The sequence below is a fragment of the Mercenaria mercenaria genome, chromosome 10 (assembly GCF_021730395.1).
Source record: "Mercenaria mercenaria strain notata chromosome 10, MADL_Memer_1, whole genome shotgun sequence".
NCBI lineage: Eukaryota > Metazoa > Mollusca > Bivalvia > Venerida > Veneridae > Mercenaria > Mercenaria mercenaria.
Genome location: NC_069370.1, coordinates 60830304 through 60843231, shown reverse-complemented (window position 1 = coordinate 60843231; position 12928 = coordinate 60830304). Strand labels below are relative to the sequence as shown.

General features: G+C 35.9%; 1 protein-coding gene across 3 annotated transcripts in view; it reads right to left on the bottom strand.

Moving 5' to 3' along the window:
* Positions 1 to 1892, bottom strand: part of LOC123561414 (STE20-related kinase adapter protein alpha-like) — a 45976-nt gene extending 44084 nt beyond the window's left edge. For 2 of the 3 annotated variants that reach the window (XM_053553211.1, XM_053553213.1), the window contains exon 1: positions 1835 to 1892. The gene's annotated coding sequence lies outside the window, so the exon portion shown is untranslated. The remainder of the gene's footprint in view (positions 1 to 1834) is intronic. The other variant, XM_053553212.1, reaches the window with a different exon arrangement.
* Between the last annotated feature and the right edge of the window lie 11036 nt (positions 1893 to 12928).

The window sequence follows — 12928 nt, the reverse complement described above, 5'->3', positions numbered from 1 at the left end:
TGTAACACAATGACCAAATGTACATGTATGTACATCATTTTCAAAATCGGTTGAAAATATATCAGTTGAATGACTTCAGTACAATGTATTGTAAACTGCCGTAGGAATAACCATCTGCGGGCTTTTCACTATTCTTACGGGACAGCCGTAAGAATAGCCACTTCCTTTATTAGTCTAAATAATGAGACCTCGGGTAGACCGATTTTACATTTTGATATTTTATGTTGTCTACCTAGAGGCGGATATCGACAAGTCAAAAATATATGCCCTTTTCTCGTTTTTCCGAGCCCCTTAACCAGTATTTCAGTTATTGTCGGTAACAGTTTTAAGTTTCAAAAGAGTTTTTGCTATGGCAGTGGCTACGATTACGGTACCGTAATCCTAGCCTCCGATTCTAGGATTACGGAAGATCCGTATTCCTAGACACACCTATGAGGATAGGCTAGGATTACGGAAGTACTTAAGAGGCATCAAGTGTATGTTATGTTAGGGGGTTTTATGCCTGCCCTATTATTTCGTGCTATCGACCAGTTATTTCGAGTTAGTATAATCTTAAAGAAACAGGCGAAATCAACACCCGTATACATACGTTTTTCTTTCCAAAAACACTTTTTTTTTTTAAAATTGGCAGACAAACGAAGAATAATATATATTTTTAATAATAGCTCAAAATATTTTTAAAGATATTCATTACTTAAAATTTTTATGATCTGATTTTGCCTGTCACTTTAGATTTCCACGCATATAGAATCAATCGGGCGAAATCAACACCCGTATACGTTTTTGTGTTTCGTTTTCGCTATTTTAAGTGAAAAAAAAACTAAGTTCACAACATCATTTATGCATTCTTAACATATATTTGATGCCTCTTAAATACTTCCGTAATCCTAGCCTATCCTCATAGGTCTGTCTAGGAATACGGAACTTCCGTAATCCTAGAATCGGAGGCTAGGATTACGGTACCGTAATCGTAGCCACTGCCATTTGCTATTGTCTGATACTCCAACATCTAAACTTAAAAAATACCCATGAAGAAAAATTATAAGGATTGTTGTCAATGAATAATCCAGGCTTTCACATGATGACCCTCACCCTCTGAAACAGCCAGATGCTTTCTCATTGAACCGAGACTTGTGATCATTTGTACTAGCTCTCAAAAACCAAGGCTGTTTTTGAAAAAGTTATTTTTTAAAATTAAGAACAGATATATAATTGTATTTGCAGACAAAAATGTTTTACAGTAAGTGGTTTCTGTTCTCTGTAAGAAGGTTATATATTACCCCAGTGATTTTAGATTATAAGCAAATTTTGTGCCAAAATTTTCTGTTGTGTATATTTCTATTTTAATGCGAGTAATACTATTTTCTTTTTATTTTTGTTTAACTGTCATATGATTTGCCACAACATACATAAAATTTAGAAACAGGAAATAGCTGCAAGTGCAAATTTTCAAAAGGCTTGGATCAATGAGAAGGCTCGGAATTACGAGAAAGAGGTATATAGCGATATTCAACTCTCAAGTACAAATTACAATTATTTGGATACTTCCTTTATTCAAACACTCGTGTTTTTAATTTTAAGATACATTCTGTACATAAAAGAGCTATAATCTCATGTTATCAATCGCTGGGAACTTGGGAAGTCTCCGAAAACTGAGAAAACGCCAAACATCCGAAAATAAGATATCCGAATTCACTCCTTTCGTTGCAACTGAAATAATTTTTCAGTTAAATGCAATACAATTACATGGGTTATTCACTTGGAGAAGAAAGCATATAATTTGTATAAAATAATTATTTTCTACTTAAGATAGCTATATGGTGGATATATTTACATTTTAACAATTACTTGTAATGTTGTTGTTGTTGTTGTTGTTGTCATTACTCTCTCCCATGGTTCGACAAAATATTTACGAATAACAGGCGGACGTGTAGGCTGAACACCACTAAATCCAGCTGTTCTTTATTTCATATAAAATGCACTCACTTCATAACGGTGTTTCAACATTTTCTAGCATATCAGATTTTCAGAGACTTATATTCCCATAAAGAACTAGATCGCTACTTTAGAAAAACAAAAAGAAAAGGGGGTGTTAACTTTTATATAAGAAAACTACAGTTCGTTAAATACAACCCGCTGAATTTACTACTTTTCGCTTCTTTCAATTTCTCTTTTCGTGACATTAAATTCTTACGCCGCCATTTTTATCTAGCATGCGATAGGAACATGCCGATTTCATTACAATGCAAAGTGATACTTACTGAAACGCGGTAGGGTAAAAGTAAGCACGTTGCTGCCGAGAAAATGCACTAGGAAAGGAAAAAAGATTAGTACTATTTATATTTGGACTACTTGTGACTAGACCTGCGGAGGCTTACATTCTATTTGGTAGTGATCAGCCTATAAGAGAAAATTTTTGTCTGATTTTTCCATGAATTTGCATTCATTCTCAAGGTACACCTATTTCACAATGATTCTGCTTTGTTTTGGTGCAAAATATTGAGAAAATGTAGAGAAATGACAATTCATTACAGGTCACCCCCATCCCCAAAAATATGCAAAATTTAGCCCTGTGCAAGCAATATTTCAATTAATTTTACCTTATTCGTGGAATTTACATTTACCATCCATTTAATCGTTACGATGTTTGTCATTTTCATTCAGAAACATGCTAATTTCAATATTATTTAGACAACTGAAGTGCTAAACTGCGAGAAAAGACATTTACTAGGTCCTAAAACGAACCAAAATAGTGCCACCTGGTCGAAAATTCGATCTAAATTCCAAAAACACAAGAAATTTAAGCGTTTTCAGCCATTTGTTACCGTTTTACATCATAAAGAATAGATTAATGGCATTTCCATTCATTTTCGAGGGCTTTCAGAAAATAACATGTTTTGCCCCTTATAGGCTGAACACCACTAAATCCAGCTGTTCTTTATTTCATATAAAATGCACTCACTTCATAACGGTGTTTCAACATTTTCTAGCATATCAGATTTTCAGAGACTTATATTCCCATAAAGAACTAGATCGCTACTTTAGAAAAACAAAAAGAAAAGGGGGTGTTAACTTTTATATAAGAAAACTACAGTTCGTTAAATACAACCCGCTGAATTTACTACTTTTCGCTTCTTTCAATTTCTCTTTTCGTGACATTAAATTCTTACGCCGCCATTTTTATCTAGCATGCGATAGGAACATGCCGATTTCATTACAATGCAAAGTGATACTTACTGAAACGCGGTAGGGTAAAAGTAAGCACGTTGCTGCCGAGAAAATGCACTAGGAAAGGAAAAAAGATTAGTACTATTTATATTTGGACTACTTGTGACTAGACCTGCGGAGGCTTACATTCTATTTGGTAGTGATCAGCCTGTAAAATGGGGAGTTCATCCATTACATTTAGGTTTATTTAAAAAACTAGAATGTGTCTGTAGGACACATGGTGTCCCCCCCCCCCCCCCCCCCCCGTTACATTTGTCACAAATAAGGGGAATAATTCAAATGTTTGCAGTCTCAATGGGGTATAGCCTCAACAAACATTTTATGAAAAGGATTCATTATTCTAAACCATATATTTTTTCAGCTATGAGCATCACAAACGAAAAATCCACTATTTTGGCTATTTCAAGGGCCTTAACTCTGTAATAAGCGTTGCTAAGATTCTCAAGAAGAATGCCAAGTGTGCAAGGTCACATTATGATAAAGACTCAAGCAAGGTCTCATGAATTTACATCAAATACTTTTTGAGCTTGGCACATAACTAGGTGAAAATCATATACGTGTGCATTTTTTACTATTTCAGAGGCCGTAACTTTAAAAATAGGGGGTGGAGCCAGCCAAAAAACAAGAGGTGCGCAGTTCATATCATAATAAAGACCCATGCAAGGTTTAATGCTTTAGTATGCAATACTTTTTGAGTTAGGTGCGTCACATGGTGAAAATGTGCATTTTTGACTATTTCAGGGGCCATAACTCTGGAAATAGGGGGCAGACTCAGATGAAAAATAGAAGGTGCGTAAGTTCATATCATGATTAAGACTCATGCAAGGTTTCATGAATCTATATCAAATACATTTTGAGCTAGGCGTGTCACAAGGTGAAAATATGCATTTTCGACTATTTCAGGGGCCATAACTCTGGAAATAGGGGGCGGAATCAGACGAAAAATAGAAGGTGCGCAAGTTCATGTCAAGATAAAGACTCAGGCAAGGTTTCATCAATTTATATCAACTACTTTTGTGCTAGGCGCGTCACGAACTTCGGATGGACGGACAAGACCAAATCTATATGCCCCCACCACTCACGGGGGCACAAAAATAGGAAAGAAAAAATATTCAACTGTCATTGAACTGATGAATTTGCGTTGTCTTTAATTGCCTACAGTTTACCTCTTTTAATATGTCCCATGTATTTCTGCTGTGTAACTTCGAATCCATACTCTCTAGAATTTGTACAAGCCATGATTGAAAGTGTCCATAACTATAAGATATCCTTAATGTGAAGGTTAGAGACCACCAATTGTTTTCCCATAGAGTTACATTGTAACATTATGGCGTGTACGGCCTTCCATACATCGAAACATGTATATCTAATTACAAGTTTTTCAAGAACTATCCTAGTTCTACCAAAATATCGGACGAAAAACATATGAATAGTGATACTTTATTTAAGTAATTTTCGTGTGAATGAGATGACCCCCTGTTTACATCATTGACATGGCGGGAGAAATTCGTTTGATAAAACTTTTTTTCAACACACATAAAATGTAGCAAATTTTGTCAAAATGTATAATAAAATACTGTAAATGCAGTGAAAAAATATCAATTTTGAAAAAATAATCACTTCCTGGGTTTGTTTACATGACTGACCAATCAGAACGCACAGATGTTACCTTACTTGGTGGTCTCTGACCTGAACGTCGAAATTGATCAAACGCAAGCAACACATAACAGACCAAATACCAAAAAATTATACAGCCTTCTCAAGCATTCAAAATAAGATTCCACTGGCATTGACACACTCAAACATGACAACAAACTTCACACACAGGCCCCTGACAAAGCCACAGTACTCAATAAGCAATTTCAATCAGTTTTTACTTCAAAATCTCCTCTCTCTCTGAAATCTTTGGCTGATGTGAAGGTCCAGGATATCGCAGATACAGATAAAGAGATCCCCGGAAAAGAAACGTACAGCCCACACAAACCTATGCCTAATATTGAAATTTCAACACAAGGTATCGAATTACTTCAAAACAACAGCTGCAGGGCCCGACCAAATAAAACCGGTCGTACTTAAGAATATTAGCCAAGAGATCTCTCCTATCCTTACAAAACTCTTCCAAAAATCCCTGCAGTCCAGTTTTCTGCCAGATATATGGAAAATGGCGAATGTCGCTCCCATCTTTAAGAAAGGCTCTAGGTCAGAACCAGCCAACAATCGGCCAATCTCTCTTGTATCCTCTAGCATGACAAAACACTTCACAAAGAACGATATGTTATATGGATTGCAGCATGGTTTCCGAGAAAAGAGGTCTTGTCAAACTCAGTTACTAATGTTAGTAGAAGATATCCTTCAATTCTTGAACATGAAAAGTCAAGTTGACCTCATACTCCTTGACTTTTCAAAGGCGTTTGATATGGTCAACCATGAAAAACTACTCTACAAGCTGCATTTCTATGGTGTAAGGGGTAAAAGTCTTAAATGGATTAAAGCTTTCCTTGATAACAGGTCACGGTCAGGTGTTCCCCAGGATTCGGTCCTCGGGCCCTCTTATTTCTTATCAATATCAATGACCTATCTGACTTTGTTAAACACTCTAAAGTTCGACTCTTTGCCGATGACACGACTATCTATTTTTCTCTGACTGTCTCTCCCCATTCAAGCCTACTACAACAAGACTTACAACAACTGAAACTCTGGGAAACAAAAAGGGAGATGAAATGCAATCCATCTAAATGCCAAGTATTACAGATCACTAAGCGTAAAACACCTATACCAACACAGTACCTTTTACACAATACCATCTTACAAACAGTACCATCTGCAAAATACCTTGGCATAACAATATCACACAACCTTACATGGAATGACTACATTGACAACATCACCAAAAAGCAAATCAAACATTGGGTTTTCTAAGACGTAACATCAAATTGCACTCAGAAGGGTTAAAATCAAAAGCATACAAAACACTTGTACGGCCCCAGCTGGAGTACAGTTCCACTCCGTGGTCCCCCACTCTGATACTCTCATTGATTAGCTTGAGTCTGTGCAGCGCAGGGCTGCACGCTGGGCCAAGCGTGGTTACGGCCGTACTTCCAGTGTAGACAACATGCTGACTTCCCTAAATTGGCGACGCCTTGCACTCCGTCGCATTGACCAGCGCCTGGTTATGTTTTATAACATCTTGCATAACCAGGTTGCCATCCCACTACCGGACTATCTAACATCAATACTAGATCTCCAAGAACCAGAACTACAACCACTCATTCCCAGGCATTCGTTTAAGTATCACCCTCATCCAACTATCACAAATTTTCATTCTTCCCTCGTACAGTATATCATTGGAATGCCTTGCCTTCAGATGTTGTCAAATCGTCTGGGCCAGTGTTCAGTCAGGCTGTAAGCCAGACTGAGCACATCTCACCTTAAATACACCTGCCCTGTTTTTAACCCTTCTCCTTCTTGCTTTTTACCACTACTTTTACTCTTTTACCATTCTTGGTAGTTGACGCGCCAGTCTAGGTCCCTAGCAGGGGTTTGCCTAAATGGAAAATAGATAGATAGAATTATTTTTTACCGAGACTTTATATACAAAATCAAACATGGACAATACCTATACGGAATGAAGTGCGTTATATCCACCTCTATCGCAACCACCATCCCTAAGAATGTTTTACCCTCAACACACACACACGCCTTTCATCCATCCCCGATTTTTATCTTGGAAATAATTAAAATGTACTTGTTGTTGGATATTTGGAGCAACTCGTCTGCTACATATCCTTCCGCTACAGCTTGTATTTGTAACTGCAATTCATGACAATAATTTAAAAGTATTGATTTCGTCAACATGGACAATCAAATAACATTTTATTAGAAACTACATCATCATCATCTTCTTCAGTAATCGCCTCACTCTAGAAGAGTATACTCGTGAATTGAGTAAAACAGTCAAGACCGCTGGAAAAGGTTTATTGCAGCTGCAGACTAAGTTCAATTCTCAGAAAAACGTCATTAAGATGTCTCTAAAAGACGTGAACGCAGCTTTCAAAAACAACCCAAAAAAGACGTCAAAAAGACGTCATAACGAAAAAAGAGGTCTTTTATTTGCTGGGCGGGGGCGATAACGGTTGCAGGTGTTACCATTTCTTTAGCAATCACGTCGGGGCCATAAGAGTATTTCTTTTGCTATCAGTGACGATTCTGCTGTATTGCTCCTGTAGATATTATATCAATTTAATAATCAAAAGGTAATACTTTTGTATAAATATTTATTTTATGCTAAATAATGAAATACTGCATTCTATCAGTGAAATAAATTCCATATCAATCATTGGTTATCACTCATCTTTTTGGTCACCGATTAAGCATAAAAGAAAAAGAAAATGATTCGCGCTCGTGAAAATATTAAAACTTTATCACTACTCGATGAGATATATACCATATCCACTCAAAACAAACAAATATCCTTAGTATGTATTTTCGAATTTATGATGAACATGTAGGAAATTTAAACAAACTGTATGTTTGCCGTGGGGAACAAGAATTTTAACAGCGCTCTATATAGTTTTGCATTGTAAATGGCTAAAAGTTCCCGAAAAAATCTTACAATGGAAAGTTTTATTTCAGCACAAAAAGCAACATTGCAAAGGACTTTGCACGTACATAGAGGTAGGCGGAAAGGCTGTTACTCGACCAATTCAAAAGTGGCATTTAAAGGCACTGGCTTCCATATCGTACGGCAACAACAGCAATAAAAAACAAACAAACAAAAAAGAGAAAAAAAAATAGGTAGCTTTACTTTTGAGAAAGCTTTAAAACTTAATTACTGAAAGATTATATATTATGGAAATACATGAGAATGAATTGTTTTTGCACTGAATATTGAAAAAGCGTTTGTAACGATGTACTCGAGGTAAACGTGACTTTTGGATACCGCACACACGGGGAAATGTCACTTTGCCTATATTTCCCTTATCACTTGTCGGATTTTCGTAAAATAAAGAGCGCGTAAAACAGCAAAATGGGTGCTTTCCTCCGCACAAAACTTGTCGGATTTTCGTAGAATAAAGAGCGCGTAAAACAGCAAAATGAGTGCTTTCCTCCGCACAAAACTTCTCCAATCAGTTCTCAGTACTTATCTCAAACAGTACGACCAACTTGGAAAGCGTGTACGTTATCTACACAGTTAGTCAACAAAAAGCAGTCGGGCGAAGCGCTTGAGAAAAGGAACTGACGCCTTCGACGCACTTTATTTTATGAAAATCTGTGAAATATTACGGCAAATATGGGGAAAATGTTACCTGAATCGAGACGTTTTCTCCGTGTGTACGGTATCCAAAAGATACGTGGGTTGGCCCACAGGTGGCAGTAACGTACCTAGGATACAGTATGGGTCCATGGGCCATATGCACTTAAATTTATTTAGCGCAACTTTTAACTGACAAGGTGTACTTGATTTGTTTTAGGGGGGAGACTTCGGTGCGAAAAATGTGTGGGATTTTTTCGGGTGGAGAAATCACTATCGTTAATTTGTACGCCGTTGCTCGCTCGTGATGCGTAAACGGTTTGGAACTGGGTTTTGAAGTAAGGTTTTTCTGACAGATTAATCTCTTGCCGAAAAGGCGGCCAATCATTGATAAGGAAATATTGTTTTGAAAAAAAAATACGGACCTGGTAGCAATGCACGTGTGAAACTGTTCATATCTACCTTGTAGATGGCTCATTGTCACAGGAGCAAAATTTTTTTCAAAATGGCTTTTTGTCATTTTTTTCCTAAGAAAACATTATAATTGTAATAAATGTAAGTGCATATGGCCCATGGACCTATACTGTATCCTAGGTACGTTACTGCCACCTGTGGGTTGGCCAACCTGCCTAATTATGAATTATCTATATTTAACGACGTTAAGGTATTATGCGACATTTACTATTTCTCAACGGATTGTTATGAAATTTTCACAGAATATATTATATTCCTCTGTGGTTTATTGATAAAGACAGCGGGATTTTTTTTTACCGCGGTCGTCAGGGTTCGATTCCCGACTCGGGCATCTTTTATTCTTGATTTGGCGTTTTTAAGAAAGTTTAGAAACCAAAACTCATATTCTAATGTTCGTACTATAGCCAAACTTCAATTCAGATCATTTTTAGCCAAAATCTGGAGGCCATTGCCTTTAAAATGTACATGTATTTCCTTTTGAAGAAGAAATTTATTTGAAGATTGACTTTCAGTTTCTTGGATATTCAATCTGGAACAACTGACACGTATTAGACCTTCCTGATTCAATATTACTTCCTTGCAAATGAAACAGCATTTCTACTCTAAAAAGCGAATTAACGTCGTATCCAACACATTATTCTTATTAATTTTTTTTTAAAACATTGTCCCACTAATAGAGCGTGTATTGGATATTTTTTTAAGTACACACTCTATCAACTTCAAAGAGGTTGCGATTTCTGACAATATTTATTGCAAAGACCGCCTATTCAAATACTGAAATACATAGAGAATAATAGGTTAGTGCCGTAGATGAGAAAGTTTATCTGGCGAGGTGGAGGAGGTTATCGTGTGAGCCGAAGGCGAACCTGATAACGTTCGGAGCCGAGCCAGATAAACTTTTTCCATCTTAGGCACTAACCTATTATTCTATTTATCTTGTCATTACTTCATTTTCCGATATTTGGCAATTTATTTTAGAAAAATAAATGTGCGACAACCGTTTTAATGACGTCATATTCGTAATGACGTCACTTATATAATGACATAATCACCGACACAGTAATGTGGTTACAATCAAAAATCGCAATAAGTTCTTCGTTTTTGAATAAAAACTCATTATTAGACCACTCATTTTCTTAGTTCGGACATTTCCAACACAATGGTGATGGTTTCAATGCAAAATTTCTTATGACAACAATATCGATCATAGGGTCACATGATCAACTGACCGTATATCACTGGTCACGTGTCAACTGACGGTATATATCAAGAAAAATATACGGCACCCTGTTATCGGGTCGAAAATACTGCAAGTGACAGGATAAATGTATATAATTATGGCGAACGTTTTGTCTAAAGTTGTTTGTAAACATCGGCCTATCTTACATGGCATTTCAATAAAATTCCACTTGTATCCCAATGAAGCCGATGCCAGGGGGCTTGAGGGTTTCACACATTTCATAACCTCCCATGAACAGACTAATTGAAACTGAGTCTGCTGTTAATATACTTGGTTGCGTTCTATGCTTCCAAATGATCTTCCCATAGGTTTTATTCGGATGGGTGGACTTCTAAAAAACTCGCGGGATAATGTCACAGTATGAATATTTAATCTGTGTGCTATACTTTGTCCTTTAATTAGGGTAAAATGGGGTAACTGGGACAATGGGGAAACTGGGACACTTTACACTTTTCAGTAAATTGGGGTAAATATTGGTTACGTTCCCTAAATAAGATCATATGTTGAAAAAGAACATTCAGTGTTAAAGACTATTATGACAAAACTTTTCTGCCGATGGATTGGAAAATATTTTAAGAATCGATTTCCTTAGACATATGTTGAGAAAATTACTAATTAAATAAAAATAAGAAAACATAAAATTACACGCTGTAAATAATTATGCCAACTTTTTTCAGATGGTGCATTAAAATATTCTCGTTATGTTCCTGTCTAGTGAAACGCACAGTGGAAATAGTCGTCTGACTTTCTAGATATATTTGCTTATATGTGGTCGGTATATCAATAAGATCTTAAAGATATTTAATTTCGGTACCGTAACGGCTTAATCATAAATGTGACGTCAATTTTGACGCAAGAAGCTGGTTCTCGTATACATGTTATATCGAATTTAATCTGTTTGAATTATTGAAGCGTATTATGTATCATTGCAAATCAAGGACATGACATTATTTTTTTTTTAAATTCTATAAAAAAGTATAATGATTTTGTTTTATTGACTTTCATTTTGAATAATAAAGTGGCCTGTCATGAACCGTTGCGTTAACGTCAGACAACGACGTTATAAAACAGGCGCTTGTTTGTGAAATATGGCATGTCCAAAATATTTATATTGGTATGTGTTGATACCTTAAGTTATGGGAAGAGTTGCAAAACTGTAGGTATCACATTGCTATTTCATACAATGAGATTTGTTTTTGAGAAATTACAATATACTTTATTTTTGAACGTTCCTTTTCAAAAGTGTCCCACTTACCCTAGTGTATTGGGGCAAGTGGGACACTGTCGTTAAGAACAAAGTTCTCCATGATTTTATTTTTGAACAAACTGGATGCTGGAAGAAAAAGGGGATATGCTCCAATGGACAGTACATAAAATGTTGTACATAACTGGACATAACCACTATAAATTGTCAACTTTTAATATTTTTCCACAAATGAAATGAAAATAGGAAAGAAAGTCTAGTAATGATGAAACTCTGATATTTTGTAAGTATACCACTAGTTCACAGGCGTGGTCATAATATATATTAGCTTAACTCTGGTGCAACTACTGAATTTTCTACCCGATACCAAGTTTACATGATCTAAGTCACTGTTTAGTCACATAAGTTTATTTCCGTGAACCCCTCCCACTCATTCCGCGTAAAATCTGGTGAGTTTAGAATTTTTGATAGTCTAATAGGCTAATGCTGATATTTCTTTCATGTTTAAAGACACTGTCGGCAAATCTTATATTAATAAAGTAGTATTTATACTAGGTGAAGCGCAGGAACCAACTGACAGTCAAGCCAACATGGTAGTTCTTTTAGTTAGTCTTCCTGTATGCTCCATTAAAAGATGACGTTGTGTCAAATATTCAGGCTAAAGCAAACACCAAATATTGGCCAGACAACACATTTTAGGTACAGATGCTATAGTTTCCGAGAGCGTATGCCCATGTGTCCCTCTAGATCTCCTTAACCCTGCCTTCATTCCCCTCACATTTCATCCCCTCCTCGCCGAGTCTTCCTGTATGCAAAAAGCTAGTTAATGTCCTTATTTCTTTGTGAAAAAGACACACATTTTAATTGTCCCGTTAATATTTGATAAAATCTATGTTTTAAGACTGTTTAAAATTTTGATCAGTTTCAAGTGTAAAAATCACATATATAAGTGCATAATGGATTATGTCAAGTGTATGTTTAATTCATACATAGTTATTTACACTTATAACATTTTTCTATTTTAAACGATTTATAAAATAGCATATATTGAAACAAATAATGACATAATTTAGGCAAAACTTGGACATATTGATTCTTTATGCATCCTTGTTTTACAAAACAGTCATAAATTGTAATTAATACTGAGCTATATTTTCAGTTTAGAATTCGTTTTTGATCTGTGGACATGAATGGTTTCATTTGTCATATATGCGACTGTAATATACATAAATTCCAATAAAACTAAAATGTCCCAAGTTACCCCAACTGGGTGGGGTAACTTGGGACACTTGACCAATGTTTAATTAATTTATAGTTAATCACAGGTTATCAGGTATTTGTAAAAGTTTATATTCGTCATATATTTTATAGGTTGCGCATACTGAAATATCAATAAATCAAGTATATATTTTGTCTTTCTAACATATTACTCAACAGTGTTTCTTTAAGTGTCCCAGTTACCCTATTTTACCCTAAAAGGAATTATCTCGTAGCACATTGATAAAAAATGTTGATCTCTTCAGAATTCAGC